Below are 15,234 nucleotides of genomic sequence, written 5' to 3'. Positions count from 1 at the left end.
CCATGTCAGTACACCTTGGATTTGAAAGGGTCATATTTCCAGTATAAGGAAAGGCATTTAAAATGATGTGTTTCATTTAATTTCATTTCATTCATCTTTTTTCTTTTGATCAGGTCCAAATACGATATACCAAAATGTATAACAATGTCAATAACTTGAAATTTCCTATAAATGAGCACACAGACATCACACACACACATACACACAAAAACATACATATATGGGTAATAAACACAATCACAGAATTATGGGAACAAGATTTTTTTCATTCTTCCCTTCAAGAAGGAATCTGCCACTCAACATTAATGTCAAATATTTGAGTCATTAAAAAAAAAACAAGTAACTTCAATGAATATCTTATAAAAACAAATATAAAACATATATAATGTTATCAAATTAATATAGTCATTCATTTTTAGTGGAACCGTGCCTAGTCATTAATGCAGAACTTCAAAAAACTATGTATTTATGAACAGAGATATATGAGCAAAGATTTTCAAGCTTACTGCACTCCTGCCAAAGGCAGTTAGTTGTATGCATGAGGAAAAGGACACAGGTCTACCCTCAGAGTCAACTGTAGCTAGCTCAGCTGAAGAGAGCTTTCCAATCCTTGGCAAAATAACAAATTCTCAAGCAGAGAGGGGACAGGCGTGAGATTTTTTCTTCTGTAAGTAACTTAATGAATGAAGTACTAATTAACATTATGGCATTGATAAATGGAGAGAGAGATTAGGGATGTACTCGATATTCAGACCTTCGCAGATGGACTGTCAAAGCCACATTAATTCCTATCTCATTGGAGCATCTGCTTCTCCCATAATCCACTGCCCCTTGGTACGAACAACACAAACTGTTGTGACTCAATTCGATTTATATCAATCTAATTTCTTTTAATCCAATTTGTATTCCAATCTACTACCTTCTAATCACTTAAATCTTCAGCCTCCATCTGGTAAATTTTCTCTCGAAATTAACCGAGCAGATGCCTCTGTGATTGTCTTCCACAGTCAAGCTAATCAGACTCTCACAGTGGCCTATAGAATCTGCTGAATAGGTACGTGACTTACGCTGTTGCCCTTCCAGTTATGAACTCTGTGAGGTAGGAAGACCATTTGATATGTCATTAATTGGTTCATTTGCATAACACTGCTTGGGAAGATGCACTGGACATGAAAGCCAAGAGAAGCAAACTCCAGGAAGTGAGCAAAATATGCTTATTTCTCAAATATGCTCTACAACTCAATATGTCTTCTGTTTCGGTTAACAAACATAGGGGAGGATATGATTTAACACCGCATGGTCTAAAAAAGCTACCTACCCTCTGCAGGGTATGATGGGATGAGGAGTTTTGTCTCGTCATCACAAAGTCATACTGAGACCAAACTCTGGTTGACAAACATTTTCTTAAAATAAGCTTCTGAATTTTGGAACTACGCACTAATTTATTCACTGGAGCATATGTGATATAAACAACACAGCCCCTGGCTACCATTGACTTTAACTCCCAAGGAAGTTCCACTGTGATCCATAATTAATGCCGCAAATTAAATATTCCCCTATGAGTAAGTTGGACAGCACTACCTGTGGAATAAATATCATTCTGAAGATACAATAATTAACAAAAATGCAAATAAATAAAAGGACACAAGACATAAGGACAAATACTATACTGAAATATCTTGAAGTGGAACTGATTACCATAGACAACTTGGTTTCATTAATTTATACTTACACAACCAGCATGTCTTCATAATATTTTAAAATACGTTTTCAAGTATTTCAAATTCAAGACATTATTAATAGAAATACTAAAGTGTTCAATGCGCTCACATAAGGATTTAGCCTCAGGAAGACTTGCTGCTGGAAAAACTTGAAAAATTAGCCTAGAAAATCATTAAATCTGAAACATAATTTTTGAGTGAAAAATTCTATTTTTTAAGAATTCTTAATAAAGCAGTCTCATTCACATTAATTATGAAACAGAAAAACATGAAAATACTTTCATAAATAGTTGGATTATACAATGACTGTTGAATCTATTTCTACCATTCAGACCAGAGCAAGATATAACAGGCAAGGCTTCTAGGTGGCTAGGTCACTGAGTGTTCAGAATAACCAGAGACACCCAGCTGGAGAAGTCAGAGGGTACAGCACTGGATCCTCTGGGAAACTGGCAGGACTGCTGAAAGGAGGGCCCAGTGAGAGACACGGATCCATCCTACGATCTCAGCATGAAGACACAAGGTGACACACACAGTGAATAAAACCAAGCACTTCTGGACCCCACTCAATCTCAGATTCGCTGCTCTAAGCCTCAGGTGCTTCGTCTGCAAAATGGACTGAAATTTATGTCGGCTTTTACACACTGTGGTGAGGATGAAATGAGATCAACTCACGTAAAGGACAATTTTTGTATGCTAAGGCACCATATAAATAAAAGTAAGATCACAGAGCAAGGCCATTTAAAAACATAGACCCTGGACTCAAATTTGAAATTCAGACTTAGGCTTTAGGTCCTTCAATGTAAAACAGCGATGATAATCTCTCCTACCTCATGTTATGAGAAAAAAAGATGAATTAATATATGTAAATGACTAGAAGAGCAGCTAGGAAAAGTACCTCATGAAAACATAAATATCAGCTAAAGGATAAAAGCTAACAAATTTGTCTTTGTATCACAATCTCTCAAATGAATCTAGAGGTGCATTAATAGTTCAGTACCTAAAGAATAGTGTCTATTTTCTCCACTGCATTCTTCTTTTCAATAATAGAGGCAAACTCAGTTGTAAGAATATAACTATTTCAAGTGTTGCAGTGAGGTCTATCTGTAGAGCGGAAAGACAGAAGGCAGGAGGTGTCAGTGGATGGCATCACCGACTCAATGGACATGGGTTTGAGCAAATTCCAGGCATTGTGAAGGACATGAAAACCTGGCATGCTGCAGTCCATGGGGTCACCAAGAGTCAGACACAACTGAGGGACTGAACAGCAACAGAACGGAAAGAAAACACGGTTATTATACTTTTAATTGACTTCCATATGAAAACAGTAACCTCAGTGGTATCAGTAATTTTATTAATTACGGAAACAAATACTTACTGTATAATATATGCCAGGAATTGTGCTAGAGGAAGGGAGTACCACCCTCAGGGAGTTCAGAGTCTTGGGCCCTGGCAATTTAATTAAACCCTTTTTCCCCTCTGAGCAGTAAAATATCGGGAGCAGACATGCCATGTGCTTACTTGAATGCTGATGCTCATATAACTGACTCAGAATTGTAAAAGTAATACTCAAAAACCAACTTTCATTATCCTGGCCTCAAAAAGAAAGTAAAGATAAAAAATGGGTAGGGACTCCAGAACATACAGGGAATGATTCGATACATGGCTGAGCCACCTGTATATTCAAAGACTACCCCTGGTAAGGTGAAGAATTGCCTTTGAGGAATAATAATAACAACAGTGAAGTGAAGTTAAGTAAAGTTAGTTGCTCAGTCGTGTCTGACTCTTTGTGACCTCATGGACTGGCGCCTACCAGGCTCCTCCGTCCATAGCATTTTCCAGGCAAAAGTACTAGAGTGGGTTGTCATTTCCTTCTCCAGGGGATCTTCCCGACCCAGGGATGGAACCCAGGTCTTCCATGTTGCAGGAAGATACTTTACCATTGGGGTTGGCCATGGCCATGTGGCAGTCAGCTCTGGGGGCACAGAGCCCAGGTCTCGGACTGGAGGGGCCCCTGGAGGCTGCACTGCTGGAGGGACAGGGGATGGGGTGGCGGCATCATGACCACCATCATGGGATTATAAGGGAGGTATTATAACTAATATATATATATATATAACATATATATAATCCCATGGACAGAGGAACCTGGCAGGTTACATACAGTCCATGAGGTCACAAAACAGATGGATACAAGTTAGTGACTAAACAATAACAAACAATATATATATATTTATTTATATATATATATATACTTGATATATATGTATACATTGTCTCTCTCTTTCTCTCTCCATATATACATATGTATATGTATGTATATATATATATATACACACATACACACACACACATACACATAGACACACACAGGCTTCCCCTGTGGCTCAGCGGTAAAGAATCTGCCTGTGATGCAGGAGATACTGTGGGTTTGATTCCTGGGTCAGGAAGATCCCCTGGGGGAGGGTATGGCAACCCATTTCAGTATTCTTGCCTGGGAAGTCCCATGGACAGAGAAGCCTGGAGAGCTACAGTCCATGGGGTTGCAAAGAGTTGGACACGACTGAAGCGACTCAGCACACAGCACGCATACATACACACATATATATGTATTATAGAAGAATAACCAAGAGGGATTGGAGATGCTACTCTGAAGGAAAAAGCCTTGAAAATGTAAAGAAAAATGGGAAGCCCAGCTGATGAAGGACAACAGTCTCATCTTCCTCCATATCACCACAGTCCGAGCTGATTTCAGTCACTTCTTCTCTAACATTTTACCAATGACCTCACAGTGCCAAGTCCCTTCCCAGCAATCATTCAACCGAAATAGATTCCATAAGTGACCAGACTTGCCAGCAGCTTACATACAAGAGTACAAGAAGTATTTTACCAATTGTTATTCTATCATTCTAGTTATCTATATAAATCTTATTTCTGCTATAGGTTTTAACTTAGTATGTTTGGAGCCTAGCACAGTACTCTGGTATTTGCACATCTGTAACAATCATTAACTCATTTTCAATAATTCTAATATACAATAACAAAAAATTATTAATACAGCTGCACTTTGCCAAATTTTTGCAGGAGATGTTTTACAAAGACTATTTTATTTCATTCTCAATACAACCTTTGTATAATTATACCTGTTTTATAGGTAATAAATCCAAGAATTTAAATAATTTCTGTAGATTCATATGTACAGAACTCAAGATTATGAATACATAATAGAAAATTTTCTGTCCTATTTTTCAAAAGACAAGAATAAGTATCTTAAATGTGCTGCATCATTGTGCATTTTTGCCCAAGATTTTAGCAAACAGTATATTTCTCAGGAAAGAGGCAAGGTTTGTTTAAGTGAGCTATTTCAGCACCATGTTTGAAGCAACTAATCATCAAATCCTTTCCTTAAAAACTTTAGCATCATCAGTTTTAAATTTTTTATAGGGCTTAAGAAGAGGTGGCAAGAATACACAGAAGAACTGTACAAAAAAGATCTTCATGACCCAGATAATCACGGTGGTGTGATCACTCATCTAGAGCCAGACATCCTGGAAGGTGAAGTCAAGTGGGCCTTAGAAAGCATCACTATGAACAAAGCTAGTGGAGGCGATGGAATTCCAGTTGAGCTATTTCAAGTCCTGAAAGATGATGCTGTGAAAGTGCTGCACTCAAGATGCCAGCAAATTTGGAAAACTCAGCAGTGGCCACAGGACTGGAAAAGGTCAGTTTTCATTCCAATCCCAAAGAAAGGCAATGCCAAAGAATGCTCAAACTATGGAACAATTGCACTCATCTCACACGCTAGTAAAGTAATGCTCAAAATTCTCCAAGCCAGGCTTCAACAATATGTGAACCGTGAACTTCCTGATGTTCAAGCTGGTTTTAGAAAAGGCAGAGGAACCAGAGATCAAATTGCCAACATCGGCTAGATCATGGAAAAAGCAAGAGTTCCAGAAAAACATCTATTTCTGCTTTATTGACTATGCCAAAGCCTTAGACTGTGTGGATCACAATAAACTGTGGAAAATTCTGAAAGAGATAGGAATACAGACCACCTGACCTGCCTCTTGAGAAATCTCTATGCAGGTCAGGAAGCAACAGTTAGAACTGGACATGGAACAACAGACTGGTTCCAAAGAGGAAAAGGAGTGCGTCAAGGCTGTATATTGTCACCCTGCTTATTTAACTTATACGCAGCGTACATCATGAGAAACGCTGGACTGGCAGAAATACAAGCTGGAATCAAGATTGCCGGGAGAAATATCAATAACCTCAGATATGCAGATGACTTATGGCAGAAAGTGAAAAGGAACTAAAAAGCCTCTTGGTGAAAGTGAAAGAGGAGAGTGAAAAAGTTGGCTTAAAGCTCAACATTCAGAAAACTAAGATCATGGCATCCGGTCCCATCACTTCATGGGAAATAGATGGGCAAACAGTGGAAACAGTGTCAGACTTTATTTTTGGGGGCTCCAAAATCACTGCAGATGGTGACTGCAGCCATGAAATTAAAAGACGCTCACTCCTTGGAAGAAAAGTTATGACCAACCTAGACAGCATATTCAAAAGCAGAGACATTACTTTGCCGACTAAGGTCCATCTAGTCAAGGCTATGGTTTTTCCAGTGGTCATGTAGGGATGTAAGAGTTGGACTGTGAAGAAGGCTGAGCACTGAAGAATTGATGTGTTTGAACTGTGGTGTTGGAGAAGACTCTTGAGAGTCCCTTGGACTGCAAGGAGATCCAACCAGTCTATTCTAAAGGAGATCAGCCCAGGATTTCTTTGGAAGGAATGATGCTGAAGCTGAAACTCCAGTACTTTGGCCACCTCATGCGAAGAGTTGACTCATTGGAAAAGACTGTGATGCTGGGAGGGATTGGGGGCAGGAGGAGAAGGGGACAACCGAGGATGAGATGGCTGGATGGCATCACTGACTCGATGGACGTGAGTCTGAGTGAACTCCAGGAGTTGGTGATGGACAGGGAGGCCTGGTGTGCTGCAATTCATGGGGTCACAAAGAGTCGGACACAACTGAGCGACTGAACTGAACTGAACTGAAATATGCCACAGAGGGCACCGTGGCATATTGAATTTTTCAGTCTAAAGGATTCTGAGGAATGGTGTGTACAAGAAGGGCTTTGTGAGATTTCCCTGAAGGTTATAAGACCTTCATCTCACAGGTTCCCCCCTCCCCATACCTGGACGAAAGGAGCATTTTTAGCTCCAAAGACTAAGGAACACAGAAAGGAATGTGACCTCCAGTTCACTACACTTCCCTCATACCCTTTGACCTATCACATTTTCCCAAGACTCTCCATTCTTCATCAAACCAAGTATAAAAACACTTAGGGCTAACCATTTTTTAGGTTTTCATTTCCTTATGACGTCCCCTGTGTCATGTAAAACTCATGTTAAATAATATATATCCTTTTATCTTATTAATCTGTGTTTTATTACAGGAACTTTATGCCAAAAAAAAAAAAAAAAAAACCTTGAAGGGTAGGGGGAAAAGATATTTGTCCTCCCCTACACAGTTCATTTACTCTGATCAGTATTAGTTTGCTGAACTCTTTAAGGCAAAACTGAAAGATCAGAATTTTGAGTTCTTTTTTGGAGAATAAGCACATTCAACATTCAAAATTTTCCATAAATGCCAATCCTATAGTTTTAATTGAGGCAAAACTGTTAATGACTCATTTGACTTATCTGTACATGATAAAAAGTTGTATATGATGTGAATTGCTATATTATTTATATTAGAAAATATAATTAATATTTATTTGAAAATCTTTACTTAATTTTAAGGTAATCATTCTTAAAGATTTCATACAGTTTCACCTTGAAATTATTTATAGGTGGTTGGTGAAATATAGTTTAATAAGAGAAGACAGACCATCTGTCTTCTCCCCAGTTTTACTTATTTTCTTTACCTTTTAAAATCTCTATCACTTAAAAAAGCAAACTTTAAGCAAAAAGATTCAGAAACAGAAATTGTTGGAAGAAGTTTTTGTGCCATATATGTTAAAACATATCCCTTCTGCCAAGTAAGTTTTAAACATTTAAATTAGGTGCTGTTTTTAAGAACCAGTTTACTTTAATCCCTAAAAATGTTAAAATGTGTTAATAAGACAAAGCAGTAAGCAAAAGAAAGCACAATAAAAACAGTACCACAGTGTAGGAGAAAAAAAGTACAGAATTTATATATTACATCTTATTATGCAGTCAAAACAGGAAAATTATGGGGAAAAAAATTCCTTCTAAATAAAACTGCAAGAGAGCAAAATATGCTTGAGCTTTTCAAACTGTTTTCAAGCTATTACTATTTCCTGACCTCAGCAAAGAACAGTAATTTTTAAGTCCCATTAGTGTGCCAGAAAAAATAACAGTACATAATTAAAGCATTCCTCCTACAGGAAACATATGAAAAAAGTTACTTTTTTCTGTTAGTTATTTTCATGAGGAATTTACTGATTAAAGGAGAATTAGGCCCATCCTAGACACGGCAACTATCTTAGGGTATTCCTTCTCCCTTTCTACATATGATCCATTTTTCATAAATCAGGTTTTAATGTACTCAATTTTCCACTATGAAAGTTTAAATGATGTGACATGAACATAACAGAAACCTTTATGTGAAAATACAAAGGTGGATCTTTCCTCTCAAGAATGGTTAAAGAAAAATACAGCACTTTAAATACTCATGAAAGAATACTTCCCTTGGTGGAAAAGACACTATCATCTCACCCTGCCCTGAGGGACATTTATGCTGTGCTGAAATAACATTATTTCTTCAAAGGATTGAATTCATTCACCCATTCATCATTTATGTATTTATAGATAAAGTTCCAGTGACTAACACACTTCACAGCAGGAACAAAAAACAATAAAGGAGATGCTTTCTCCAGGAAGATCTACTCTAAACACTGGAGAGAAACACAAAGTCATGAACTCACCTTGGGCGTGACTTTTTTTTTTAATTGAACTAGCTGTATTAGTTCTTTTTCCATCCTAAAGGAACCATCTGTCAGCATAACAGCTGAACTAATAAACACCCTAATGTGTTAAAAAAGAGTATGACTTGATTTGTTTAAAATATAATAAATACAAAGACCGTCTCAGGCATGAAACTAATTGCCTTAGTAAATATTTGCAAGGAAACAAGATACATAAAAAAGTCATCTGTTCCTAACTACTTATTTTATGTCCTAGAATTACTGTACAGGTGGAAGGGGGTATATTTTAAAACTGAATCTTAAGAGAAAAGAAAGATGAAACAATGTAAGTTAAAATGATACTGTGACACATTAGAGGTAGTCTTCAATGGAGAACAGAAAATGCAATCACAGCACATATTAATATTTATTTTAAAAAAAAGGAGAGAGCAAAAGCGAGTATTTATTTCACATCTAAATTTGAATCTGCATTTACAATTCCTCAATGTTCATAGTGATCGTGATAAAAAGTAATATTAACATTACCTGTTTCATGAGAATGCATTCATCTGTACTACACAGGGTTTTAATTTGTAATGTAAATGCCACACACTTTCATATTTAGCAATATATATATCAAAAGTGGCTATCAAGAAAGCCACTTTTTAAGATGAAATGCAAGATCTAGTTAACAAACTTCATTTACTCCTTTTCTTTGTGTATATTTGCAGGGCATAATCTCCAACTAGGCACAAAACCACATGAATCTGCATAATTTCACATTTAAGAAGAACACCACGCCTATAGAACAATTCTATCTGTTCACCCTCAGTGTGAAGGTCAAGCTGTGTAGTCCTCAGAAAGTAGCATTAAATAAGACAACTTAATAATGCACCAGGGAGGAAATCACTTAATATTCATGTTGACAGAAGAGAAGATTAATCACAGGGACTTTGCGCTCTCAAAGAAGACTCAAGAAGGCCCTAGGTTCCACTTCCAGGAAAGTTGATTGCTTTAAAGTAGTTCACAAGCAACCCTTTGATGAAATGCTAAGGTTTACTGCAAATTGGCACTGGGTGACAAATGAAAGACCTTCCTTACTTTAACTCCAAATTAATCATATTGTCCCATTGATCTTTGTTTTCTGTAATGTGTTGCTTACAACCTTTTCTCCTCTTTTGTATAGAAAAGCAATCTTTTCAGTGAATTTCAAACAATTATAAGGCATGTTCCCTCTCATATTACTTCACTCTACATACAAGTGATTTCAGAAACAGCATGCCTTTTTTCTCTTAGCAAATATAAACATGTTCCTCTTCCTCTGCTCACATCTTATGGCAAAGTAAACATTAAAAAATAATGCTCGGTGTTTACCTGGTATTCAGAAGGCTGAGTTAAAAGCATCCAACCTGTTAAAGACTATTTTTAATGACAGTGATTAAATATAATTACACCTCTTTTCCCTTGAGCAATTTATTAACCCCTTTTGGATTAAATACTCGTTTGCTGTAATTTTTAAAGGGCAATTGTTTTCAAATCTATTAAGCATTTTCCTCAAAACCTACCTACAAAAATAGCTCAAAAGCTGCAATACTGCAAAATAATCAAGACTTAGCTGATTCATTTTCTATTTGTGTGTTTTAAGTGATTTCCCTTTTGACTTCTAGTAATCATTGCTCTGAATTAAATCATGGTGGCCTTAAAGTCCTTCTGTGAAAAAAAAAACAAACTTCATGGTTATATTTATAGTAAATAATATAAATGCAATCCTGGATTTAAACAAAAACAAATTAATATGGGATACAGACTCAAAGAACACAAACTTCAGGGATGATGAATGTTCATCATCTCTACTATATGTTAAATATAAAATATGTTCATTCACAAATACATATGTGAGTACTTATACCAGCCAGCACTGGGTATATACTAATGAACAAAGCAGACACACGCAGAGATTCAATCTGGTATATAACCATATGGTATATGAATATAACTTTTAAATTGTGGATAATGCCATAAAGAAGGATGTAGCAAAAAGAACTAGTTTGGATTATTGAGCAAGAAAGTCTTCTCTAAGTGACTCAAGCACAGTCTTAAAAGATAAATTGAGTCACCCAAAGAAGGATCTGATAAAGAACATACCTGGCAGAATATCCAACATAGGCAGTCTCTTGAATGGGAATGACCCTGGAATGTTCTAGAAACTGAAATAACATCAATGTAGCTAGAATATATGGGAAAGAAGAGAGTAGTGGAATAAAGTTTAAAAAGTAAGTAGTGAGACTAAGACTATGTAGGAAATTATAAGGTCATATCAAAGATTGCAATCCTAAGTGCAACAGAAACCATAGAGATATTTGAAACATCTCAGAAGCTATCATCTGATTCACATTTTCAAAAACCATCCTGCCTTCTCTAAGAAGAGTCCAGGAAGCTCTTGGAATAACCTGGATAAGAAATGAGAGTGACATGTGAGGATGGAGAGTAGTGAGCAGGTTCATTATTTATATAGGAGACAAAATCAGCAGGACATGGCTCAGCTTCAGGCAGCAAGGAAACTCTCATGTTTGATGCTTTTGTTTCAGGAACCTGACGATTCCCTAATCACTTTTTTAAAAGGCTAGAAACACCCTGGAACAAGCAAGAAGACAGCAGTCTACACAGAAGGGGACACCTAAACATACCACCAACTTCAGGCTTCACTTCAGATGGACTTTGCCAGGGACTCCCCCGTCCCTTGGGCAAGTTGCTTAATGACCATGCTTTCTAACACTTTGATCATTCATTTCAAAGGAGTGACAGGAGAAAGAAGGGGAGAGAGAATCCATTTCATTCCTCATTTATGATTTTTCTAAGTGGGGAAGGTGGTGCTTTTCTTATTTCTAGGCAAAACCTTAGGCTATGAAGTCTTAGGTAACTTCAAAAGCATTCATTATACGAAAATCAAAAGGGACATTTATACTAAAACTACTGCTTTCATTTTAATTTCATCTTATTTTAGAATTTACTGACATACTTTTTTTTTTTTTTTACTGAAAGAACAGCTGTTTTTGAAATGTAAGTTTTCTGGTCTGGAAACTTGCTCATTAACTGGATTTTACAGAAAAAGAATGACTCTAATTGAGAAGGAGATATATTTCATCTTAGAAAGAGAAGATTCTGCATAGAATATCTCCTTACAATAATGTAGAGGCAGATAGGCTGTGGAGGAAGGTGGGAGGGGGGTTCAGGATGGGGGGAAACATGTATACCCATGGCTGATTCATGTTGCTGTATAGCAAAAACCATCAAAATACCATAAAGAAGTTATCTTCAATTAAAGTAATTTTTTTTAATTTGTATTTGCCCTATGAGTAGAGACTGGGAGAAACTAGGTGGGACACTTTCTCTTCACAGTGTAATCTTCTGGGGCTTTCAAAAGATTTATAGTCTGCTAGTATTATTAATATGGAGAAGGCAATGGCAACCCACTCCAGTACTCTTGCCTGGAAAATCCCATGGACGGAGGAGCCTGGTAGGCTTCGGTATACGGGGTCGCGAAGAGTCAGACATGACTGAGCAACTTCACTTTCACTTTTCACTTTTATGCATTGGAGAAGGAAATGGCAACCAACTCCAGTGTTCTTGCCTGGAGAATCCCAGGGACAGCAGAACCTGGTGGGCTGCCGTCTATGGGGTCACACGGAGTCGGACACAACTGAAGTGGCTTAGCAGCAGTAGCAGTATTACTAATATACGTATACAAATAGCTGATTCACTGCTATACAGCAGAAACCAATACAACATTGTAAAGTAGGTATAAAGTGAAAGTTTCCCAGTCGTGTCCGACTCTTTGTGACCCAGTGGAATGATCCATGGAATTCTCCAGGCCAGAATACTGGAGTGGGTAGCTGTTCCCTTCTCCAGCGGATCTTCCCAACCCAGGGATCAAACCCAGGTCTCCTGCATTGCAGGTGGATTCTTTCCCTGATAGCTCAGCTGGTAAAGCATCCACCAGCAATGCAGGAGACCAGGTTCGACTCCTGAGTAAGGAAGATCCCCTGGTGAAGGGATAGGCTACACACTCCATTATTCTTGGCTTCCCTTGTGGTTCAGCTGGTAAAGAATCCGTCCGCAATGCGGGAGACCTGGGTTCGATCCCTGGGTTGGGAAGATCCCCTGGAGAAGGGAAAGGTTACCCTCTCCAGTATTCTGGCCTAGAGAATTCCATGGATTGTATAGTCCCTAGGGTTGCAAAGAGTCATACACGGTGGAGTGACTTTCACTTTCACTGTCAGTATTATTTAAAAAAAAAAAAAAGGCCATGGGAAGCTACTGTGTAGCTCAGGGAGCTCAGCTCGAAGCTCTGTAATTACCTAGAGGGGTGGGATGGCGTGGTGGGAGGGAGGCTCTGCAGGGAGGGGGTATACATACACATAGTGCTGATTCACTGTTGTTCAGCAGAAACTAACACAGTATTGTAAAGCAATTACACTCCAAACAATAAATAAAGTTAAATAAGCAAGTTAAATAAATAAATAAATAAAGTTAAATAAGCAAGCAAACAATAAGAAAGTCCTCCATGATTTCTCCCCACTCTGTATCACATCACTCACCAACGTCTTGGTTTATATCCATTCCACCAACAAGTCTTTCAAACTCAGCCCTTCCATTTGTCGCTCTGCCCCTCGGAGCCCTCTCCACAAGGGCCAAACACGATTCTCCTTGCTTTCACTCCTGTCCCATTACAGCCCATCCTTTACACAACAATCAAAGATACCTCTCCACAAACACATATATCATTCTACCTCTGTGCTTAAAATCATTCAAGAGATTTTCTTTATGTTTAAAATAAAATCTAGACTTCTCACCGGGATGTACAATATCCTGCACATCACATCCCCTGTCTTCTCTCCTGTTTTTTTGGATCAACCCTTCCTCTTTGCTGACAACTCTCTAGGCATTTCAGCTGTGAGTTGACTAGCATTCTCCCAAATTCAGGGCACCCAGAATCTCAAGATGTGACTTTATTTGGGAAATAGGGTCTCTGGAGAAGTCCAACATAGATAGCATATTGAAAAGCAGAGACATTACTTTGCCAAAAAAGGTCCGTCTACTCAAGGCTATGGTTTTTCCAGTGGTCATGTATGGGTGTGAGAGTTGGACTATGAAGAAAGCTGAGCACCAAAGAATTGATGCTTTTGAACTGCGGTGTTGGAGAAGACTCTAGAGAGTCCCTTGGACTGCAAGGAGATCCAATCAGTCCATTCTGAAGGAGATCAGCCCTGGGATTTCTTTGGAAGGAATGATTCTAAAACTGAAACTCCAGTACTTTGGCCACCTCATGCGAACAGTTGACTCATTGGAAAAGACTCTGATGCTGGGAGGGACTGTGGGCAGGAGGAGAAGGGGACGACAGAGGATGAGATGGCTGGATGGCATCACTGACTCGATGGATGTGAGTCTGAGTGAACTCCAGAAGTTGGTGATGGACAGGGAGGCCTGGCGTGCTGCGATTCACGGGGTTGCAAAGAGTCAGACACGACTGAGAGACTGAACTGAATTGAACTGAAGGTAAGGGTGGAGATATGATCTTTATGCCCAATGAGAATGTCCTTAGAAGAGACAGAAAAAGACACAGAGAGATGCAAAGGAGAAGTCTATGGAAAGATGGAGGCATATTGGAGTTGTGCCACTATAAACGAAGAAATATGTGGGGCCACCAGAAGCTGGAAGAGGCAAGAAATGTATACTAGTTTCCTGGGCAAAGTACCACTAATGGGATGGCTTAAATAACAGAAATATATTATCTCATAATTGTGGAGGCTAAAAGTCCAAATCCAAGATGTTGGAAGGATTGATTCCTCTGCAGACTATAAAAAGAAGAATCTGTTCCTGCCCTCTCTCCTAGCTTCTGGTGGTTTGCTGATAATCTTTGGCTTTCCTTGGCTTGTAAATGACTCCAATCTCAGCCTTCATCCTTATGTGGACTCTCCCCGTATCTCTCTGTCCAAACCACCCCCCTGTGCCTTTTATAAAGACATTAATCATATTGTCCTTGGACCAAAGCCACCTTAGTGACCTCATTTTAATTTAACTATCTCTGTAAAGACACTATTTTCAAAGAGAGATCACATTCTGAGGTACTGAGAGTACGAATTTTGATCAATCTTTTTTAGAGGTCACAATTCAATCCATATCAGGAGCCTTTCTAAATCTTGATTCTGGACTTCTGGCCTCCAGAACTATGAGACAATAACTTTCATTTATTTGACTGTTTCCCAGACATTGTATCCATGCTACTACCAAAGGCCAAAATTTCTATAATTTGCAGAGCCAGGAAGTTTGTGTTATTTGTCAGTCAGAAAGCTAACACACCAGTTTCCTCTCTGGTTCCTTAACACAAGTTCTTTTCTACTTTAGGGGTTTTGCACAGGCCCTGACCTCTCCTGGAATGCTTTTCCTGCAATCTTTGCAAGGTTGGCCTTTATACAGCCTTGGCTCAAACATAAGTCCTAATAAGACTAATAAGACTTCTCCTGATGACTCTACCTAAGAACGCCTGGCCTGCCTGGTACAGCCATAATACTATAGTGTATCCT

At 38.4% G+C, this 15,234-nt stretch overlaps 1 protein-coding gene across 45 annotated transcripts in view; it reads right to left on the bottom strand.

The window, feature by feature from the left end:
* ROBO2 (roundabout guidance receptor 2) overlaps positions 1 to 15,234 on the bottom strand; it is a 669,055-nt gene that overhangs the window by 623,391 nt on the left and 30,430 nt on the right. The window lies entirely within an intron of this gene.

The sequence above is a fragment of the Ovis aries genome, chromosome 1 (genome assembly GCF_016772045.2).
Source record: "Ovis aries strain OAR_USU_Benz2616 breed Rambouillet chromosome 1, ARS-UI_Ramb_v3.0, whole genome shotgun sequence".
Taxonomy (NCBI): Eukaryota; Metazoa; Chordata; class Mammalia; order Artiodactyla; family Bovidae; genus Ovis; species Ovis aries.
Note: the sequence above shows the minus strand (reverse complement) of the source record. Positions and strands in the feature narration are given on the sequence as shown.